Genomic DNA, 23,567 nt, shown 5'->3' with positions numbered 1-23,567 from the left:
ACATAGTGTGCAACACCACTGAAGTTGTTTTTTTTTTTACCTCTTTTCAACCAACAGCAGTCACTCTCCTCTCCAAATAACTCCTGCTTAGCTTTCCGAGCTTCCCTCGGGTCCTCTTAATCAGCGGTCTCCAACCTTTTTTGCGCCACGGACGGTTTATGCCCGACAATATTTTCACGGACCGGCCTTTAAGGTGTCGCGGATAAATGAGGGAGGGGCTAATAATCGGCTCAGTCATTTTTAATGATCGTTGAAAGCCCAGATCGTAATCGTGATTAAAATTCGATTAATTGAGCAGCCCTAACTACGAATATGCAAAAGCATAATTGTAGGCAGGGACATTACTGGATATTCTTGTGTAATTGCTACATAATAATTTATCTTATACTTTGTTATTGCAACAGAAGAATATTTATTTTATTATTTTACATTTACAATTTCTTTCCCCGGGGACCCTGTGACATCCCATTGAAGAGCCGTAGGCTGTGGATCTCTTAAGATCTCACGGTTGGGTTTGTAAGGCCATGTTACTTCTAAATTTCTATCTTGTTCAAAGAGAAGATATAAAACAAAGTTCTAAGCTAATCGACCTTAGTGTTCTCCTTTTTTAAAAAGAATCGATAAGAGAATCGATAAAGAATCGAATCATTAAACAGAATTGAAAATGGAATCGGAATGGTGAAAATCTTATCAATACCCATCCCTAACCAGGATCCTTTTCTACGTAGCTGACGGCTGGTAACTGTGCAGGGGCGGATCTAGCAAAGTTTAGCCAGGGGGGCCGATAGGGCATTAACAGGGAAAAGGGGGCACAAAGACATACTTTTCTCTCTTATTCTCATTTAAAATGTCTCGCTTTTAATAAATAATTATCTGAATCTTACACCCAAAGTTTTAATCTGATGTAAAATGTATAGAAGTCCATTACTGTATATAGTAACTGTTAAGTCTAATATACCCTAGTAAGCTATAGTACTTTTTCCTTTGGGAAGGTACCATCTGTGCAGTCTGCAGTTCTGTTGAAGAAAGATGTTGAATATATTTAATTATTCTTGAAAAAGAATTTATTTCTGTGCATTTTTTTCACACTGCATCAAATTAAAGTTGATTACGTCAATTAAGCATCATGAGGTGGGGGGTGGTTCCCTATTTTTTATTTATTTATTTTTTTGCTGGGAGTTTTAGAGCCCTATTAGTTAGGTTGCTTACTCTTTAAAATACCAGAATAGGGAGGATGGAGTAGGTTTAAGTTTATTAGATTGATAAAAAAGCAAGATATTAAAAAAACTGTTTTATTGATTAAAAAATACACTATATCGGATTCATATCGGTATCGGCAGATATCCAAATTTATGATATCGGTATCGGACATAAAAAAGTGGTATCGTGCCATCTCTACAGGGAAATAACCTTGAAGTCAGAGAACAGTTTATTAGCACCAACAGGCAAAGCAGCTGAGTAGTCTAAAGAATCTGATTCCTAAGTGTTGCAGCCCTGTCTCTGAAAAACGTAAGAAAGCCATGAGCTATCAAATTAGAGCAGCAGAGAGTTGACTTACTCTCTGTAAGTTGCGACACTGTGTTGAATAAGACTTTTGAGTTATGTTTATGGCTCATGATGAGATTTGAGAAATAATTTGCTTTCGCTGTCGACATCGCTGATTGAAGAGAAGACAATGAGTCCTTCCAAGCCTGGAGAAATACTTCTAGTCTGGAAGATCTCCAGTGACGCTCGGCTTTTCTACAATTTCTTCTCAAGTTCAGAACCAAGGCATAGGGTTCCTTTTTTGGGCATTTCAACTTCCTTACGGGAGCAACAGAGTTCAGTAGTTCAAGAAGTGTATTATTAAGATTCGCAGTCAAGGTGTCCACACATAACTCCTGGGTAAAAATAGGGTCCAACACATCAGGTAGATGTAATTTAACTCCAAGCAATGCTTCGGGGCTAATATAACGAGATGATCTGAGGGGCAATTTTCCCCTCTCAGAAGCTGGAAATTTAGGGATTAAAGTATCAAATAAAATTGCTGAGTGGTCTAAGATAGGTAAAACACAATTTTCAGTCATTGATACATTCAGCCCGTAGCCCAAGACAAGGTCTAGGGTGTGGCCCTTACGTGTTGGCCCAGACACAAATTGTGTGAAGTTTAAGGAATCAATTACATTTAATATTTGACCAGGGGTTTATCCTCACAACATAGATGAATATTAAAGTCCCCCACTATAAGAATCCTTCCATAGTGAGTGATAAAACATATACACATATATATACACACACACACACACACATATTTCCAGTCCTGTGGTCTCAGCCTCAGATACTCAACTAATCAAAGTGATGTCATGACAAAAATGAATGACCAACAAAACATTTTTCTCCTTCATTTCTGTCACACAAAGCTATATGTAACGTAACTCGCGGTTAGTATCATGGTTGCTAGGCAACCTGAACAGCGCGACGCAGGCTAGACTGTCCCATTTCACAAGCCTCTCACTTCCGCACTTCTCGTACTTATACACTCAACAAAAATATAAACGCAACACCTTTGTTACTGCTCCCATTCCCCATGGGATGGACGTAGAGACCTAAAATTCATTCCAGATACACAATATAACCATCCCTCCCAAACAGTGGTCACAAATCAGTCCAAATGTGTGGTAGTGGGCACATCTGCCATATTGAGATAATCCATCCCACCTCACAGGTGTGCCACATCAGGATGCTGATCTGACATCATGAGTAGTGCACAGGTCTACCTCAGACTGCCCACAACAAAAGGCCACCCTGGAATGTGCAGTTTTTTGCGCTATTGGGGGTCTGGGGACCCAGAACCGGTCAGTATCTGGTGTGACCACCATTTGCCTCATGCAGTGCAACACATCGTCGCATGGAGTCTATCAGATTGTCAATTGTGGCCTGTGGAATGTTGGTCCACTCCACTTCAATGGCTGTGCAAGGTTGTTGGATATTCGTGGGAACTGGTACACGCTGTCGTATACGCCGGTCAGCACATCCCGAACATGCTCAATGGGTGACATGTCCGGTGAGTATGCTGGCCATGCAAGAACTGGGACATTCTCAGCTGCCATCTGCCCTGAACAATGTGAACCATGATTCATCCGTGAAGCGCACACCTCTCCAACGTGCCAGACGCCATCGAATGTGAGCATTTGCCCACACAAGTCTGTTACGGCGACGAGCTGGAGTCAGGTCAAGACCCCGATGAGGACGACGGGCATGCAGTTGAGCGTCCCTGAGACGGTTTCTGACAGTTTGTGCAGAAATTGTTTGGTTGTGCAAACCAATTGTTCCAGCAGCTGTCTGGGTGGCTGGTCTCAGACGATCTTGGAGGTGAACCTGCTGGATGTGGAGGTCCTGGGCTGGTGTGGTTACACGAGGTCTGCGGTTGTGAGGCCGGTTGGATGTGCTGCCATATTCTCTGAAACGCCTGTGGAGACGGCTTATGGTTGAGAAATGAACATTCAATGCACGGGTGACAGATCTGGTTGACATTCCTGCTGTCAGCATGCCAATTGCACGCTCCCTCATTGCTTGTGGCATCTGTGGCATTTTGCTGTGAGACAAAACTGCACATTCCAGGGTGGCCTTTTGTTGTGGGCAGTCTGAGGTACACCTGTGCACTACTCATGATGTCAGATCAGTATCCTGATGTGGCACACCTGTGAGGTGGGATGGATTATCTCAATATGGCAGATGTGCCCACTACCACACATTTGGACTGATTTGTGACCACTGTTTGGGAGGGATGGTTATATTGTGTATCTGGACTGAATTTTAGGTCTCTACGTCCATCCCATGGGGAATGGGAGCAGTAACAAAGGTGTTGCGTTTATATTTTTGTTGAGTGTAGTACGCACCGTACGTAGTGCGCGTACTTCAAGCGTGCAGACCCTGAATTGGGACACAGCTGTAGACTCCTCCGAATGCAGCTGACAAATGCGTCCTCCTTTTCCCCGAATTTGAAGGATGGGTCCGGTGTGTCCTTCGTAGCCTACCATATCCCAGAATTCATTGCGCAGCCCAGCCAAACTCCAGTTTCCAACAATGGTGGCCGCTACTAAGGTTTTTTTTGTTTGTTCGTTTTTAAAACTTTATTTACTTTATTTACAAACAACAGTATAACATACAAGGCACCATCATTAATCCGAATATGTAACATCCTTGGTTGAGCATTATAGCAAAAAAAACCCCAGAAAAAAAAAAAAAAACAATAAACACAAAGCTAAAAGAGTTAGTACAAAAAGAAAGAACAGTCATTGAAGGATTTGAACCAAAGGCAAAAAATACCATGAGCAAAAAAGGGCAGTCATGATTATAAAATAGGGAGGTTTCTTTTTTTTAACATAGATTAAACTCATTAAATAAAACAACAAGTTTATGAGCTTTCTTGTTATTCACAAGTTTCAGCGATTTAGCCCAGAGTCTAAAGTCATTCAGCCATCTGTTTATACATGGTTTAGCTTTAAAGTATCTGCATTTGTGAAGAAAAAATTTTCCCATTAACAAAAACGTCCTAATCAACAGGTCAAAATCTGCATTCTCAGCAAGTATTCCAAACTTTATTACTGTCACCGTCAAATGTGGTAACTGAATTCTCCTGGACTGTAGCCAGCTCCACATGTCAGTCCAGAAGGAGTGCACTGATTCACAGTAGAAAAACAAGTGATCCAGACTTTCAATATCATTTTCACAAAATGTGCAGGCGTTCACATCTAAGTTAAATTTCCCATCTTAAGAATTCATTGGTTGGATAAACCTCATTAATGATTTTAAAGTGAACCTCTTTTACTTTAGGGGAAAGAGGAAGTGAAATATACTTTTTTCTTATCGCCTTAACCTCCATGGTCTCAAATTCTTTAAGGATATAATTTCTTTTTACCGGATTAGGGAAAACTTCATTTATCAAAATATTCCTGACACCTTGTTTGTAAACCTGCTGTCACCAAATTCAACTCCAGCTATGCAGAGCTGCCTCAGTCCAGGAGAAATTTTAGAGTGCACAATATCTTCTTTTATCCTTGATCTCAAAGGGACTGGGATGGCTTTCACTAAGGATTTATATCTCTTAGCAGTACATCTTACATCAAATTTCTCACAAAACGTCTCATGTTTTAATAAGACCCCATTATCATCCATAAAATGAGCTACAGCCCAAATCCCTTTAGATCTTCCAGTAGAGAAGGACCTGCTGATGGAAAGCTGAGAGTTTAACAGGTAACGAACTGCAATCAAAGTCACAACGTAACAAAAAGTCTATTCCACCCATTTTGCCAAAAATCACACTGGGAATAATGTTCCAAAAGGAATTTTTGTTCCTAATGAAAGATCTTAACCATTTCAGTTTCAGTACACCATTCATAACATCAAAGTCAATGGCATTAGCCCCACCCTCTTCATAATTCTTAATCATATCACTTTTCTTTATATAATGACATTTGTTCCTCCATATGAACCTAAAATTAAGATTATTTATAGATTTAATTAGTTTTGGAGGTATGGGCAGAGAAAAGGCTGGATAGATTAGTCTGGACAGACTGTCCATTTTGGTTAGCAAGATTCTCCCAAACAGAGTTATGTCCCTTTGCAGCCACCTGTTTAAAATAGACTTACACTTTTCTATATTGGCACAGATATTCTTATTTTCTGTTGATGTCTTATCCTTGCAAATTACAATGCCCAGATACTTCACCCCTTTTTTTATCTGTATATTATCTATTGCTTGCAGGGGACACTCATGCAGAGCTAGAATTTCGCATTTATTAATATTCAGCTGTAGGCCAGAAGCTTTGGAGAAGTGGTTGATCGCCTGCAAGGCTAAAGGAATCTGGTCCTCATTTTTTAAAAACAGGGTGGTATCATCTGCGAGCTGACTGATTATTATCTGTTCACCCATCACAGTTAACCCCTCAATGTGACTGTTTTTAATCAAAATAGACAACTCAGCAACCATGATGAACAGAAGTGGTGAGCTGCTAGATCCCTGCCTTATCCCTCTATTAACCTCAAACCTTGAACATGTACCATGTTCTAGCAAAACAGAGCTGTTAATGTCATTATATAGCATCTCTATAACATTGATAAATTCCTGTCCAAAACCAAAAGACTGCAGAGTTTTTAATATGAACGTATGTTCAACTGAGTCAGATGCTTTGTAAAAATCCATGAACAGGATGTATGCTCTCTCTTGGATTATTTCACTGTACTCAAGGAGGTCCAAAACCAGCCCAATATTGTTATGAATTAGTCTTCCTTTCAAAAAACCTGATTGTGTTTCACTGATAATGTTTGAGATGCCTTTCTTTAGCCTCTCAGCTACAGCTCCAGACAGGATCTTATAGTCAGTGTTTAGTAAGGTGATGGGTCTTAAATTGTCTAAAATTCTTTTATCCGTACCCGATTTAGGGATCAGGGTTATCAGCCCTTGTTTCATGCTTGGCATCAGTTCTTTTCTCTCTATCGATTCCTTTAATGCATCAAACAATAAAGTTCTTAGGTCCTTCCAGAAGAATTGATAAAAATTAGTAGTGAGTCCATCTGTCCCTGGGGACTTGTTTAATGCCATTTTCATGACCACCAAATCCAGTTCCTCAATTTGGCAGCCGCTACTAAGTTTTAAAATTACTCATACTAATCTTTCTGGGTCACAAAATAAACTTTTAACATATTTTCAGGCGAGAAAGTTGCTGTGTAAACATCAAATATCTGCTCGGTTTATCAAGATACCGCATATTTGCAAAAGTGCTTCGACGTTTTCGGAGACGTCTGCTACCCACCAGCTCTATAGCCAGCCGGGAGCTCGAGGGTCAGTGAAGCCGCCGAGAACGGCACAACTCCCGGCACATCGTTTTCAGATCACCGCGGACTTTCACTACTCAGGTTAAACGTGATATATAAGTCCAAGGCTGTGCAGAGACGTTTAAAGGGGCGGGTGCTCAAAGTTAAAAAGGGGCACATTGAACCAGGCTGAATAACAACAACACACATTCATCAAGAATCTAATATGGGATCGCATCATACTATATCACTGTTGTGAGGTGGCGACAAGGCAAAGCATACGTAGCTGATGTTTTACCTGATGGGTACAATGTTGCTGTTGAGGTGTTTCTGCTGCTCCCGCTGCTGATAGTGCTGGAGGGCAGGGCTGTGTTGATCTGAGACTGTAGACATTAAAAAGTCCATAGGAGAGATGGTAGCTGATTAAACAAGTGTCATGAGATAATAACAAAATGCAAAGATTGGTGACAGCGCTTGGAACCATAAGGCAACAAAAAACTGTGAGAAATAAATTAGGCTCTGCCTGTGAATCACTCTTTGCTTCTCTTCTTCCTTCCATCCCATCATTTCATATATCACTCTCCACTTGCTGTCTATCTGAGAACAAGGCACAACTTGCTATTGCAATAAACTATAATCTAATTATCCACACCTAACAACTCTTGCACTTAATCTATAATAAAATGATGACAGAAAAATGTTATAGCCCTGCCTTTAGTAGCCTCACACAGCTCCTACTGTTTCCTCCTCATGTCCTTACCAGCCATGTCTGGACAATGTTATATCATGAGTAATATAATACACACACAGTGACATTTTAGACCTTCTTCAGAATACTGTATATACTATGGGCATCATGGTGCTGATCCAGAATCCTTACATATTTATTACTAGAGCTACAATAATAAAGCAATGAGGAGGGGGAAGTAATAAATATGAAATAATGTCATTATGATGATTCCATTTGTTTCACTATCCACTCTGTGCAGGGGCAAAGCTTATTACATTTTTAAACTGTAGAGATACAATAATTTTTTCTGCTGTAAAATCCAAATTTTGTCTTATTTAAAATATAAATCTAATATAATCTGCTTCTTAATGTATGTTTTTTAAAATACAGCGTGTGATTTTTAAAATATTATAATAATGCATAATTATGTGGACATGCATATTAGATCGTTTTTTAGTGAAATATAATCCCCCCAGAAAGGCAGGAAATGCTCTGTAACTTACTTTAAAACTAAATATGTTCACTAAAACGGTGACAGAGCTACAGACCTATGACAGCCTTACACAGGTAGCCAGCAGCTATGACCAGCACTACATGTGCAGTTAATACAAGGACAGGTAATGTTTGTCACACTGTTGCACACACAGCACGCTCGTTTGTTTCAGTTCGTCAAATTGCCACAAGACAACTTACCAACGTGTACGTAATAAGCCAATACTCCTGTGTGCTACACACTACAGTGTACGCTGTACACCTACTTACTGGTTTTGTCGCATCAGTCTGTGTCTCTGAGTTAACTTGTGTTTCTCCTACAGCTCCGGACTGCAAAAAATGCGCGTGCTCTTTGTGAGCTCGTTCCCGGCTCGTAACCAGCGCGTTCTGCCGTCAAGGGCGATCATTGGTTAAATGTGATCATGTGACTGATGCAAGCCAGATCCTTTTATTTAGCAAAACTGTGATTAATAGTATATATTATTGTTGAGGGGCACAGACAGGACTCCGCACGCCCACACACATAAAAATAAATAAATACATTTTTTTAAAAAGTTGCCTCAACAAAAGGGCACTTTGGGCACCCATCAGGAAAGGGGCGGGTGCTCAAGCCCCTCCAGCCCCCCCTGCACGTGCCTGTATTAGTCACTTAGACAACCTAAAAATGTTATTGTTTGGCTTTTTTCAGTGTTTTGTTTGTTCGTGAGTAAATCGGTTTGGCTGAGATTAAAGTTATTAGATTAGATTAGATAAAATAAAACTTTATTAATCCCTCGGGTGGGTTCCTCCTTGGTTTTTACACAGCTGAATAAACATCAAACAGAAAACTGATTAAACAGAAGTATGAGACGGTCGAGAATTTACTCGAGTGTCCTGTTATATTGCAGATAGCAAGGAGCAGACGGCCGAGTTTATTAAACTCCACCGAGACAGCGGTGACGCTAATCAGAAGGCTAGACCGTCCAATTTCCCCAGCCGTTTACTTCCGGCATATCCGACCTTCTGAGGACCCAGCCCACGTACGCCGCGAAGGCCGGGTCCTCAGGAGGATGCAGCCGATGAATTTTGACACTGTCACTACCCGATCCGTACCGGAAACCCGATCGGTACCCCGCATGCGCGAAAGGTGTGTACTTCCGGTCGAAGCATTTTACGATAGTTACAGGTCAGAGTACCTGTTAAGATGTTAAGAATAACAAGTATCTCTTAAAATGTTTCCGATAATGAAACATTTAATATAATGTAGACAAAAACAAAAAAATAAAAAGATAGTGACAGATCGGGACTCCCCATCCTTACTGCGCATGTGCAAAGTCGGACCGTACAAATTGGGTCTACCCGATCCGATCCGTACCGCGCATGTGCAGGGGTTTTCTTCTTCTTCTGTTCGTTTAATGGCAGTGTACTCCCCAGTAGAGCAGGGCGATATGGCCAAAAATATTTATCACGATATATATTTGAAAATTTGCGATGACGATATAACTGACGATATAATTGATGCGAGACAAAATACAACTCCGCAACATTACTAGCGCAAAAAGACAACCTTCCATTTATTTTCACTTAAACAAGAAGCTGGTTTTTATGTACATTAAAGCTTTATAAAAATGTAACAGTGCAAATGCAAATTCCTTGCTTAAAGTTTAACCAAAAGGCATTTCCAGTAGAAATGGGCTGACATATCCTGAGCATAACCATGTATAATATCCACTGAAGTTAAAAAGAGGTGCTTTGCAACATTAAACTGCAGTGTGCAGTACGTATTTTTCGGACCATAAGGTGCACGGGATTATAAGGCACATTAAGCGAAACAAAGCAGTCAGATAAATCAAACTTTATTAAACTCATTCTTCTTGCTTCCTCCACTTCTGTACCATTGATTCATTAATGTTGAATTCTCTGGCAGCTGCTCTATTCCCATGTTGTTGCAGTATATTAATGACTAACCTCGTATTGTGGATGGATTATCTCAGTTGTTCTCCTGACTGAAGTTTGGTCCGTTTACAGCATCCTGCCATGCGATTGCATTTGTCTCTAACTATCAGGAACCTTAACGTTAACTTTTATAAGTGGAAAAGTGTTAGTGTTCGTCCTCCAGCTTCACTGTTTATGTTATGCTAACATAGCTGTGTCGCTAGCGATCACGTAGCACATCATTATATACCAGCTAGCCCAACTTCAGTAACCCTACAAACGTCACTGCTGTTTAGTTTCCTGTCTTCATTTATGTTGGACGTGATAGCAGAGCTGTACGTTTGAATTTTTTCAGAAATCTCTCAGTCAGAACATTCAATATCATGCTTAGGTAACTAGCGAAACTAGCGAGCTAACTTCCGCTAGCTTCCTGCTAACTTCTAACTCCGTTAAATGTAATAAATTTTGTTTTCATGGATGCCTGGAAGTTAAACTTCATAGTTACACCTGGAAAAGCAGCAATGCTGATTGTTTTATTGAAGATGAAAGAATTGAGACAGTTTTTAACTCTCAGTGATGCTGCAGTGTTCGTTTGCCCTGAAGCATACAGAGTTTAGGACCCAGATTACTCCCAGATTTAAGAGCATCTTAGTCCGACAAATACGACAATAACGACGGCCGCTTGCATGTTCTGCAAAAAAATGTGCTTTGTCGTGTATCTGACGGACAAACACCAAACCAGTTCCACATCACTGAAGTTGCACCATTTTTACAAACCAATTCTGGTTCATCTGTTTCACTCAACAATCGGCCATGTGCGTATGAAAACAAAGGCGCTGCGCATGCGCGTTTTTCTCATATTCTATCGCGATATTTCATTTTCCTATCGTTGCCTAACATTATACCGGTATTACCGTGAACGGTATAATATGGCCCAGCCCTACTCCCCAGTGTACGAGGATACCGCCACCTGCTGGCTGAGCGAATGAACCCTATTGTAAACTGAATTAGCGTCATTACAAACGTGTGTTAAATTTGATTTAGTGATAATCGAGTGTGTTTATGCTTGTCTGTGTGGAGAGGATTGTTGGAAAAGTGATGATGATGTCCGCTATCACTGTCAATTGCCAGTAAACACTTCATCTGGCTGCTGAATCTTCACATGACATATTATAAAGTCTGTATTATTAACTCTGTCATTAGGCACCATTCTTCTTATTTTACGGCGCTGTTGTTCAATCGGGGGACGCTCTCTGTTGAGGAGAAAAGCAAATATTTGTTGCAGATACGGATTATCCATTGTTTAAATGTCCCGGTAGTCGAAAAGGAGGCAGAGCTGTTGAGAAATGCTAAGAGCTAACTAGGCACTAACTGTGTCATTCAAATATATTGAATGTCGCAATGTTGGCAAAGAGAGGAAGTGATGTAAGATTTGCGCATGCGGAGTACCGATCGGGTTTCCGGTACGGATCGGGTAGTGACAGACACGACCAGAGTTTCTGTCGCCATTTTAGTTTTTAGAAATGTCGTGATAAGGGCGGGTCTTACTGTGAACCTGCGTGCTCATTGGCTAATAACTTGAGATTGACAAGTCGTTATCCAATGAGCGCGCGGCTTCTCCCAACATAAAGTAGTTTCCTTTGAAAAACCAAAGTCTGATTATTTTTGCCTCCACTGACGGAGCCTGTTGTTCCCGCCACAGAGACACAGTAATGTCAGAGCGGTGTTAACACTCACCTGCCTCAGCACAGCTCTCACTCTCCTCCTGCTCTCTCAGCTAAACTCACTTCCTCTCTACTTACAGGAAACCAGCGCTCAGAGGAGCCGACCGGCCTGACGTTTCACCCACAGACACGAACAGTGTGGAATTATTTTATGTCATAAGGAGACACATATTCATGTTAACACTCACCTGCCTCAGCTCCACCTTCCTCCTCCTGCTGCTCTGAACTAGTGATGGGTCATTCGCAAACGAAATGGCTCTTAGAGCCGGATCTTAGACGTGAACGACGGTTTGTATGTTTTTTCTCTCAGCCTCTCTCTCTCGCACTTTTTTCTGCTTCACTCTGCACACGAGCCTTGTGCTTTACGCTGGGCAGAGGGGGGAGGGGCAGTAGTTACGCTCAGTAGCACAGGAACAGAGCCAGAGGGAGAGAGAGAGAAAGAGGCAGGGCCAACAACGTCACATTAGAAAGGTATAGTAATCATCCACAACTATTTTCAGTTGCAGATGATAAAGGATTCAGAAAGTTTATTCATGCAGGTCCATATGACAGAGAATATGCATGTTCTTTTTGTTTTCATATTTTAATTTATATTTAATTGTGTTGTGGTTTGCAGTGTTTTGTGTTGTTTCACTTTAAATTTGTAAAAGGAAAAAGCTGAAAATTTAAATAGTTAAAAGTTGAAATGTGAATAGTTGATTTTTGTATTATATGATTTATTTATTACATTTTATGTGGAGTGAATAAATAAAAGTATATTTACGCTGGCCCCTAGAGACAAAGCACGTACAAACTTCAAATCACGTACAAACTCCAAAACACGTAAAAACACGTACAAACTCCAAAACACATAAAAACTCCAAAACAGTGTGGGTGTGGGTGCATGTTCCCATTTTCAGTCTGTTTTAGTTTTCAGTTTAGAGGAACGCTGCAAACTCACAAAAACTTCTTTCTTGTGAGGTTTTGTTGTCAGACTGATAAAAGCAGCAGCAGCTGGTGTTTGATGAGCAGACGTGTGTTTCCTGTTCTGTAATAATCAGCTTGTTACCATCACATAATGAACTCAGCCGTGACCAATGAGGCCGTCCTTGTGCGGTTCTCTGGCGCTGATTCTGACTGTGACCTTCACCTCTGCAGGGTCGCCTCTGCTCGTGGCTGAGCTCGTGTTTGTCAGGCTGACAAAATAAAAGCTTCTTCATTTCTGTGGCTGTAGAGGAGTCTGCTCTTCTTCACCAACAGGAAGTGAAACATTTCTCACTGATTCTGAAATCTTCACTTGTTTCACAAATTCACAGTAACACACACACGGTTGTGTTTTCATATCCTTGTGGGGACATCTATTTGACATCATGCTCTCCTCAGCCTTTTACTCTAACCATTAAGACTGAATGCCTAACCCTGACCTGACTGTCCCTGACACTAAAACCACATTCTGAGTCTCAAAAATGTCTTCAAACTTGTGGGGACGGGCATGTAAACATGCACACACACAGGTATTACAACACGTTCTCAGTCCCAACTCGTCAAATGTGTGACGCATGGTCAGGCTCCCTGTGCTTCACTTATGGACACGCAGGGTACCCCCCTCGCGTCGGGAATTGACGTGAAGGGTCCTCGGATTGAAGAGATTGCCGCGGAAGTGCCCGTTGTCGGTATATTTAGACATTTTCCAAATCACATTGTAGTGACGTATACAGAACACAATGAATTATATAATGTAAACAACTACCTGAAAAACAGGTAGAACGATACTTTTGTATCGTTTATTGCATTTATGGAGGGAGTGATGTATGCTGGGTAATGGCACAGCTAGCGACTGGGTGACTTTATTCACCCGCTTCAGCTGTTATCAGTCCATACAATGGGCGTTATTAGCACAAATCAGTCCCATAGATATGGGCCATCTCCTGCTAGATTGTTCAGAAGGTTGTTCTCATCCATCCAGATGGAGGATCAAATCAAATCAAATCACTTTTATTGTCACATCACATGTGCAGGCACACTGGCACAGCACATGCGAGTGAAATTCTTGTGTGCGAGCCCCACAAGCAACAGAGATGTGCAAACACAACAACACAAACGAGCAAAATACAAGAATGGCTAATCTGAAACTAATAAATATATGTACAATATATAATAGTGTATGCATTTCTGGATGTGTATACTAAATATTTTCCTACGTGTGTGTGTGTGTGTGTGTGTGTGTGTGTGTGTGTGTATACACATTTTTACAAATTAAATAGTAAAAATAATAATAATAAAATATATAAAATATACAGAGGTTTTTAGTTGGATATTGTGCAAAACAAGTGGCATTAATGTACAGTGTGTAGTGCATCACTAACAGGAGTGGATCACTAACAGGAGCGTGGAAGACTCCAGAATCCACTCTGGCTGGAATCCGGTGGATACAGCAGTGTTTACAGGTAAGACCATTTAAACGGACAGCATTTATAGAATGACTGTTAAAAGTCAGCGAGTGTCAATAATGTTAATGTGGTTATGTTAGTAATACACCGAGTGCTAATATAACAGCTTTAAGATGCATTTGTAGATATTATTACGTGTTTTACCGTCTGTAGATAACCTGCTGTTAGTTTGGTATTTTGTCCTAATCCGCTTGCCGTACCTCCGTGTAGGTGTGTGTATGTTTTGAGTGGTATAGGCGCCATTCCGTTATTGAATCCAAGCATGTAAGTTCTCTGCTGCTGTGCTGGTTAATAAAACCACGTTAACTGAGATTACTGCTTCATCATTATCATACTGGTGAACATACAACATGGTGTCAGAAGCGACGGAACACGTACTTCGTAGTTGACGGTGTTTTTTTTTTCCCCGTCTCAAGTCTATTTTGTGGGTGCGTTTTTTGTATCCGGACTGCAGACAACATGGCGGAAGGATTCAGGAGGCCCGACCCGCTTGTTTTCGATGGTAATGTTGCTGAAAATTGGCGCATTTTTGAGCAAGAGTATGACATTTTTATAGCGGCGGCACACTCTGACAAGCCAGCGCGCACACAAGCCTACATATTGCTCAACTTAGCAGGTCCCGAAGCTATAGAACGGGAGCGGTCTTTTGTTTACGCGCCAGAAGTGAGAGAGCCCGGCGAGGGAGGACGAGTCCTCATTCCTGCAGAATCGAAGGAGGATCCTGAGTGCCTCAAAAGGAAATTCAGAGAAACGTGCAGCCCTCAAACCAATGTCACGATGGAAAGACACAAGTTCAACACGCGGAATCAGAGGACTGGCGAGACTGTTGAATCCTATGTAAGTGATTTACGGATTAAAGCAAAAAGCTGCAGATTTGGTGATCTGAGTGAAGAACTAATAAGAGGCAGACTAGTTTGTGGCATCAACAATGACAATTTAAGGAAAGTGCTACTGCGTGATAGTGATTTAACGCTAGCAAAAGCCATATCTGTCTGCCAGATTCATGAAATGACTGAAGAGCATAATAAAACACTTGCTTTTCCTCAACAATCTGCATCAAATGTTGATGTGCTCCAGCCCACATTTACGAGAAAGCACAGAGGAGATAAAAAGAAAATACAAGGAGACAGGTCTGAAACACAGCATGTCACTAACTGTACTAACTGTGGGGGTGCTCATGCTGCAAAAAAGAGCAAATGTCCAGCTTTTGGGCAGCAGTGTCATGCATGCAAAAAGTGGAATCACTTTAAGAAACGGTGCAGAGCTGTTCGGCCTACCCAAAACGTAACAAGACACAGAAAGTCAGTTCATCATGTGGAACCAGACCAAGCTGATGACAGCGGAGACGACACATTCTACGTTGATGGTGTAAATCTGCAATATGCAATCCATGCGACTGATGTGGATGTGGAACACAAAGAGGAAGTTTTTGTCACCGTGCAGATTAATGGGATTCCTGTTGAAATGAAGGTGGACACAGGTGCTAAATGTAATGTGCTTCCCAAGAAAACGGTTAACATTATAAGAGCAGATAAACAAATGAAAGCACACCCCAAGTCCGTTAACCTAGTAGCATTTGGAGGCAGCAAGATTCAAACCTCAGGTGTAATTAAGCTGCAGTGTTTTCTGCATGGGCAGCCACATGTGCTATCATTCTTTGTTATTAATGAAGATGTTCAGCCAATACTTGGACTATGTGCATGCAGAGAAATGGGACTTGTATCATTCAGCAATGACGTCCACCAATTGAGCATGTCTGCAGATGACCTGTCACAACAGCTTATCACAGAATACAGCGACTTATTTTCTGATGAGCTTGGGAGGTTGCCAGTCACCTATCGCATGACACTGAACCCAGATGTGAAACCAGTTGTTCGCCCAGCACATCGCATCCCTTTGGCCATGAAAGACAGGGTCAAGGCAGAGCTGGTCAGGATGGAGAAATTAGGCGTCATTACTCCCGTCTCAGAGCCGACGGACTGGGTGTCTTCCATGGTAGCCACCAACAAGAAGGGCAAAGATGAAATCAGGATATGCATAAATCCTCGAGATTTAAACACTGCTCTGAAAAGACCACACCATCCCATGCGCACAGTAGAAGAAGTGGCTGCAATAATGTCAAACGCTACTGTGTTCTCTGTTTTGGATGCTAAGAACTCTTTTTGGCAGGTGTCATTGGATCAAAAATCATCCATGCTAACCACCTTCAGCACTTGTTTTGGTCGTTTCAGGTTCCTCAGAATGCCTTTTGGTCTTAACGCTGCCAGCGAGGTGTTTCAGAGAGCCATGGAGCAGATATTCGCTGGGTATCCATGTGCCATCATTGTTGATGATATACTCATCGGCGGAAGAACCATGAAAGAACATGACGACAACCTGAGAAAAGTCCTTGATCGTGCCAGAGAAGTAAACCTGCGACTAAACCCATTAAAGTGCAAATTCCGGCTGAATCAGGTCAGTTATGTCGGACACATTTTCACAAGCGAGGGGCTTAAATCAGACCCTTCCAAAACAGCCGCAATCAGAGAGATGCCAGTTCCAACAGATGTCCAAGCCCTGCAGAGGTTCCTGGGGATGGTCAATTATCTTGGAAAATTCATTCCAAACTTCAGCCATCTGTCAGCTCCTCTGCGACAGCTCACACACAAGGACAGCGAGTGGATGTGGGACACACAGCATCAGACTGCGTTCAAAGCACTTAAAGAGCACATGTCTAATCCACCTGTTCTGTCATATTATGATGTCAGCAAACCTGTGACACTAACGTGCGATGCATCACAGTATGGTCTTGGTGCAGCTTGCTTACAGGAAGGGCGACCTGTGGCATATGCTTCACGTACTCTGACAGACACTGAAACCAGATATGCTCAGATAGAAAAGGAGCTGCTGGCTGTTGTTTTCGCATGTACAAAGTTTCATGACTACATATATGGCAAGCCTGTGGTCGTAGAAACAGACCATCAGCCACTGGTCACCATACTAAAGAAACCTATTCACGCTGCACCAGCCAGATTACAGAGGATGTTGTTAAGGCTCCAAAAATACAACATCACCCTCACATATAAATGTGGAAAACACATGTATCTGGCTGACACACTGTCTCGTGCTCCCAACAGCTCCACTTTCCAGCAGCCTGAAGAAGAGGACAACTTTGATGTCATGACGGTGAGCTGCATCTCTTCTTCACGCCTGGAGGAACTTAAAGGACACACAGCTGAGGATGAGACACTGCAAGCGCTCAGCTCGTTCATTAAACATGGTTGGCCACAACGACTCCACAACCTTCCCACAGCAGTTCATCCATATTTTCCTTTCAGGGATGAGCTGATTGTGGATGATGGCATCATTCTTAAAGGTTCCAAAGCTGTGATCCCAAAATCACTGCAAGGAGACTACATCACCATCATGCACAGAGGACATCCCGGCGTAGAAGCTACCAAGCGGAGAGCACGGGGGATCGTCTTCTGGCCGTTCATGTCAAGAGATATTGAACAAACAGTTACTTCCTGCTCGGTGTGTAACAGCACTAAACCTCATCAACAAAAAGAGCCCCTTCATCTGCATGAAGTTCCAGAGCTTCCTTGGTCAACTGTGGCTACAGATATCTTTGAGTGGCACTGTCAGCACTATTTAGTAGTAGTCGACTCATACTCAGGCTGGTTTGAGATTGACCTGCTAAAGGATTTGACATCAGCGACAGTCATCAAAAAGCTGAAAAGACACTTCTCAGTTCATGGTGCTCCACACACTCTGATCTCAGACAATGGCAGGCAGTTTACAAGCCAGCGTTTCAAAGACTTCGCTTCACAGTGGGACTTTCAACATGTCACCAGCAGTCCAGAGTATCCTCAATCCAATGGGCTTGCTGAGAGAGCAGTGCGCAGTGCTAAACAGCTGATGGAGAAATCACACAGAGATGGCACTGATGTATTTCTCAACCTGCTGAACCTCAGGAATGTTCCACGTGATGTGAACCTGGGTTCCTCTGCAGAACGACTTCTATCCAGACAGACTCGAACTACGCTCCCAATCACAACGAAACTGCTCGAACCACAACATCTTGAATCTGAGAGAGTGAAAGCCCAACTACTCAACAAGAGACTGACTCAGAAGGTCTGTTATGACAGATCCAGCCGACCACTTCCACCTCTCAACGAAGGACAAGTAGTGAGGTTACAGACCCCACAGGGTTATGACCGCACAGGTGTGGTAAAGGAACTTTGTAAAGAACCTAGATCCTACCTGGTACAGTCAGATGGAAACACTTACAGGAGAAATCGCAGACACATATTGCCTGTGTCTGAGCCTGTTACTGTTCAGAAAGACACTGATCATCATCATTATGATGGACTGCAGGTTGTGGGTGAAAACAATGATGTAGAACAGTTTAAAGACAGCACTCATGTTGAGAGCTCTTCTGATGTTTTGCATTCTCCAAGACCTTCCAAGAGTGATGGTGTTTACAGGACACGCTTTGGTCGTGTGTGCAAACCAAATCCAAGATATAAGGATTAATTGGGTACTAGTTAAAACACAGAACATTTTCAGGTTTGATGTTTGAGCCATCAGTAACTGATGTCAATGCTTCAAGTTAAATTCTGTTTGAGGTGATTTTCAGTAGTAATCATATTTAACTTTATACAGCAAAATGATATTCCTGTCATGTTTATTTCTTCCATCTGGTTGCAAATTTAAATGTTCCTAAGGGTCAGCGTATGTCACCTTTTATGCTGTGATTATTATTATTCAGTATGCATTAAACTTTATGTCCGGTTGGGGATGTACTAAAGAAGGGGGATGTAGATAACCTGCTGTTAGTTTGGTATTTTGTCCTAATCCGCTTGCCGTACCTCCGTGTAGGTGTGTGTATGTTTTGAGTGGTATAGGCGCCATTCCGTTATTGAATCCAAGCATGTAAGTTCTCTGCTGCTGTGCTGGTTAATAAAACCACGTTAACTGAGATTACTGCTTCATCATTATCATACTGGTGAACATACAACACCGTCTTTATGGTGCTAGCTTAAAGTTACGGTGTAAACGTTAGCTTATATTGGAGGAAAGCTGTTACTGGTTAAACGATGTTAGCACAGAAATATTAGCTTCTGTCATGACTGATGAAGTTACTAGTTAATAAAGTTTTCAGTAAAGTGTTTAATCGCAGCCACAGATTGACAGCAAATATCTCGATTAGCTTCAGTGCATCTATAATAAATATGTGCAAGTTTCAGTGCTTCGTTTAAACTGTATGATACTTATACTGACCCAGGGTCAGTGTAAAATACAATCCTAGCTGTGTGAACAAAGCCTGGCTCCTTTAATCCTGCATGACAAACCTCAGGATGCAGGTTATTATTACTCTTTCCTGCTGGCACACCTGTCACACCTGAGAGTCAGCTAGAAACTTACAGTGACGTGGACATCATGCAAAGACTGCCAGACTCTGTAATACTGCAAATGATCAGTGACTCAGGTTAACACTAAACTTTAAATGGCACCTCTGTGTCTCTGTGTGCTGAACATCTAGGATTGAGTCAGGATGCATCAGCTGAAGCTGTTATTTGTATATATCAGTATTTTTTTAATTCAGGTGTGAGGAAGATACGTAAGACTGCAGTGAAGCGATGCACCAGATGAATCCCTGGCCAAAGGTATCGTACTTAAATCAGACTACTGATCCAGCCACATCAGCCTTTTGTGAGGTCTGTTTAAAGTAGACTAAAAGTGAACTGCAGGTTCCTGAGAGGTGGACTGTGAGCACAGAAACACATGTTCATACATACAGCTGCAGCAAACTTACATTAATTTTAAATAGATTTGTTACTCTGATGTCTGTCTCTGTGTTAGTCCTCTGACAGACTGGTGACCTGTCCAGATGTGTTCTACCTATGACTACTGGGACAGGCTCTAGCCTCTGTAAAATAAATTTTCTGTTATTCTCATTTAAAGTGCTTTTGCATATGCTTAGTTGTGACACTGTTACTGTTCAGTGAAAGTTTCTAAAACTAGATGAACTTACTTCAGCATCAGCAGTTTGGGAAAACAACTCCCTTTACAGGTGCTGATAAGGCCAAGGGCACAAAACAGCTTAACCATTGATCCGTTAGGTTTCATAGCGAGACACGTGAAGTGTGGTAGGATCAGTTTGTAACTTCCTCCCTCTTCCTTGGAATGCATAAAGGAGGAGGAGCACAACTTCTGTGGCAGCGCTGACATGACTGAACTGTGATGTTTGATGTGTGTTGGCGCAGTAATAAATAGCTTGATCACAGCTCTTTCTGTGTTGCAGACTTTATTTAAAAAATTCCACGACCCCCCCCCCCCCCCCCCCACACACACACACACACCCTCCCACTGTGAACATGAATTGAATATTCAGAGGACATTTGTTTAAATAGTTCTACAAATCGGAGCTGTTGGTGTGTCCTTGGATTGTGTGGTAATAATATTAGAGCCTGCAATCTTTCTTACTGAATCTCTACTATGAGTCATGTTACCTGAGATTAATTCTATGTTTACCTGTCAGCCTGGACGAATGTGCTGTGTGAAGGAAGTTAAATTAAATCAGATCTGAACTGCGTACATTTAAGGAACCTGTTCATATTTAATTGAAATATGAACCAGTGATTTTTTTGATTGCTGATTCCAAGAGAGTCTTTGTGGAAATCCTGTTTGGCTTTTTGTCATTTTAATTCTCTTTTCTGTTTTCCAGAACAGTTCTCCACAGTCACTGTCCACATGGGTCAGTGGGACCAAGAAGCACTCTGCTAATGTGGGACTCTGACCAGCAACATCCAGCAAGACCCAGACAGCGTTTTCTATCTCCCAGCTGGAGGTTTTTGTTTGTCAGTGACTGGAGAGTCAGATTTTTGTTGAGCTTCACACTTGCAGAGGTAAGTCAGTTTGCAGAGATCCCTCCTACCCTGGCTTTTATGTGCTAGATTTCTTATCTGAAACAGTAATATTTCAGTGACTGCTGCTTATACCACAGGTTAATACACGCTACTGATCCCTGATAGGAGAATCATCACCTCTGCCAACAAAGAAGCCTGGTGGATGTTTGTTTACAGTCTGATGATGGGACATCATGCTCTGCATCTTCAAAGTTTGTCTCTTGATTATTATTCATACCCAGTAATGTGAAGTATGCTCATATCTACTATAACTGAACCAACCTGGTGCTCTTCATTTATGGAGGCTGTTGAGTCTGAATGTTGTGTATCTCGTGTTCTCTGGGCTTTGTTGTCCTCAGTCTTTTTGCAGGATCAGAAAACAAAACCAGGAGGCGCGTAAATGTTTCTTCTCCATGATGTTTCTTCAAATGTTTCTTCTCCATGATGATAAGACTGTGACACGGGATGCCACCTTTGGTCTTGTGATGAAGCAAAGCTCAGGAAGAAGTGGGATTAAATGGTACCCACATGTATGCTGCTGAGAAGGATGTACAGGGGCACCTGCAGCCAAATCCAAGCTTCAGGTTAGTTGTAGTTGCAGAACGCTATAGACTGAGACAGCTGAGGCATCAAATGTTTGATTAAACGGATGAAAAAGAGAAGTTTCTTCCCCATAATTATCACTTCTTAAAATCTGTAGCAACTTCAAGTCTGTCAGCGTGCTGAGCATGCTCAGAATGTGACAATATATTTTTGTTCAATATTTAATTTCTTTCAGTTGCAATTGTTAAATGAAAAAATATATATATATATATATTCTTATAATTTAGCAAACTAATTTATCAAAAAAAAAAAAGTACATATATCTGTATTAGTTTTAATAAATTAATTTGACAGCTGTATTGAAAATACCATATTGTATTCATACAGAATCAGTTTGGTATCATTGTTTGTCTGATTGCTGAAACTAAGAGCTACTTTGATCTGTTTAGATCTAAAGTATCCAAAGTTGAGCTCTGATGTTTCTTCACCCCTGTGTGTGATATGTGATTCCTACATGCTGGCAGAGCAGCAGTTTGTGCTCACAGATGGTGACGGTGTGGAGAGACGGTGGTGTTTCCTCAGAAGAACCAGCAGAGTCACTCGCTGACTGATGTTCGTCTGCACTGCACAGAGGAAATCAACTGACCGAGGTTTGTCCAGTGACGTGTTATGAAATGTATATTTGTTTTATGCTTACAGTTATGTTTTTCTTGACAGAGGCTCTGCAGAGGTTAGACAAAGCAGAGAAAACATGTGCTTTACATTTTACTGTGATTTATTGAGATATTTGTTGCCTGATGTTCAGCAGGAATGGAGAAATAGAATCAAAGGGAGATGTTTTTGCTGTTTTTGTAATGATGTAAGTAAATCTTCAATATTATTTATTTGCTTGGTTATATTAGGAGTGTTTCTGAGTGAGGGGGGAGGAGTCATCATCCAGGTAAAGTGACGTGGATCAGTGGATACACTTGTCTCCCCTTTAAAGGAGACGATCCAAGTCATCCTTAAATGTTAGTGCTTTCAAATACACAAACATTTTTAAAGGACAAAAATGAACATCCAACTTTGACTGTAACACAAAATAAATCTTTGCATGTGTGTTTTCAAACTCTCAGATGGGCAGCATATCAGTCTTGGACTGTGTAACCTGCCGGAGCAGCACTGAATGACCACCACACACGAGCATGTTCCTGCAACATTCAGCATCTGATCCTTCATCTGTGTGCTTCTGCTTTTGGTAAGTAGAGTTACCCAACTCCAGTATTTCTAAACACATGCCATCCATTTCTGACGGCCTGGTTACTTCCTGTCAGTTACTTTAGAAACCATGTGGTCACCTGACCTAACACTGTTTCTTCTTCTTCCCCTTAATGTTCAGTGTCAACATGTCAAACAGCTGGAGAGGAAACTACACCAGTGTACTTGGGATGTTCACCCAACACGTGCCAGATGCTGTTCCTTCACGGTGACATCACCAGAGACCAGCCCCACCCACCTCAGGACCTCGCCATTGATCATGATGATTATAATGATGACAGCGAGCGGAACTAAGACTGTAAAAACCACGACCAGAATGTTTTCTTTCTAATTATGAATGAATAACTGAGAGCCCTCTTTCTGTGTTTTGTCTGTTTTGGGTTTTTACCTCATTTGTTACTAACAAAGTTCACAAACTCCACCAGTTTACATTCTGTATGTTTCCATCTTTACCAGCCACACTAACTGCATTTAAGAAAAATAATCCTTAGAAATCGTCGTTTTTTTCTCTTTTGTAATTGATGGATAATTCAGTGAATATACTGCGCTGCTTCCTTCTATTGCTTTAAGTTTTCAGTGTCCAGTTATTTTTTAGCTGCTGTTTGAATTCTCTGTATGTTTGACCCTGTAGTCTGTTTGATGGACTGCTCGTCTTCCTGTTTGTTACCGCCGCCTGTTTTTTAATAAAGATTTGGATTTCTGACTTCAACACAGCCTCTGCGTGTCCTCCCTTTGTGTCCTCTTCCCTGTGAATGTGCTGCATGTGTCACAGATTCCTTTTATAACAGCTTTA

At 41.5% G+C, this 23,567-nt stretch overlaps 1 long non-coding RNA gene across 3 annotated transcripts; it reads left to right on the top strand.

The window, feature by feature from the left end:
* Nucleotides 1-19,681: 19,681 nt before the first annotated feature.
* Nucleotides 19,682-22,940, top strand: LOC113017617 (uncharacterized). 3 transcript variants are annotated; one of them, XR_003271523.1, is made up of 7 exons: nucleotides 19,682-19,732; nucleotides 20,794-20,974; nucleotides 21,073-21,558; nucleotides 22,042-22,167; nucleotides 22,420-22,527; nucleotides 22,633-22,754; nucleotides 22,831-22,867. It is a non-coding gene; the product is annotated as an uncharacterized LOC113017617 (long non-coding RNA). The 3 variants fall into 3 exon arrangements; XR_003271522.1 differs by lacking the exons at nucleotides 19,682-19,732; nucleotides 20,794-20,974; nucleotides 21,073-21,558; nucleotides 22,831-22,867 and adding an exon at nucleotides 22,914-22,940 and having other exon boundaries at nucleotides 21,876-22,167; XR_003271521.1 differs by lacking the exons at nucleotides 19,682-19,732; nucleotides 20,794-20,974; nucleotides 21,073-21,558 and having other exon boundaries at nucleotides 21,877-22,167.
* The last annotated feature ends 627 nt before the right edge of the window (nucleotides 22,941-23,567 follow it).

This window comes from Astatotilapia calliptera, unplaced genomic scaffold (assembly GCF_900246225.1).
Source record: "Astatotilapia calliptera unplaced genomic scaffold, fAstCal1.2 U_scaffold_161, whole genome shotgun sequence".
NCBI classification, from domain to species: domain Eukaryota; kingdom Metazoa; phylum Chordata; class Actinopteri; order Cichliformes; family Cichlidae; genus Astatotilapia; species Astatotilapia calliptera.
This window is presented reverse-complemented; position numbering and strand designations above follow the sequence as displayed.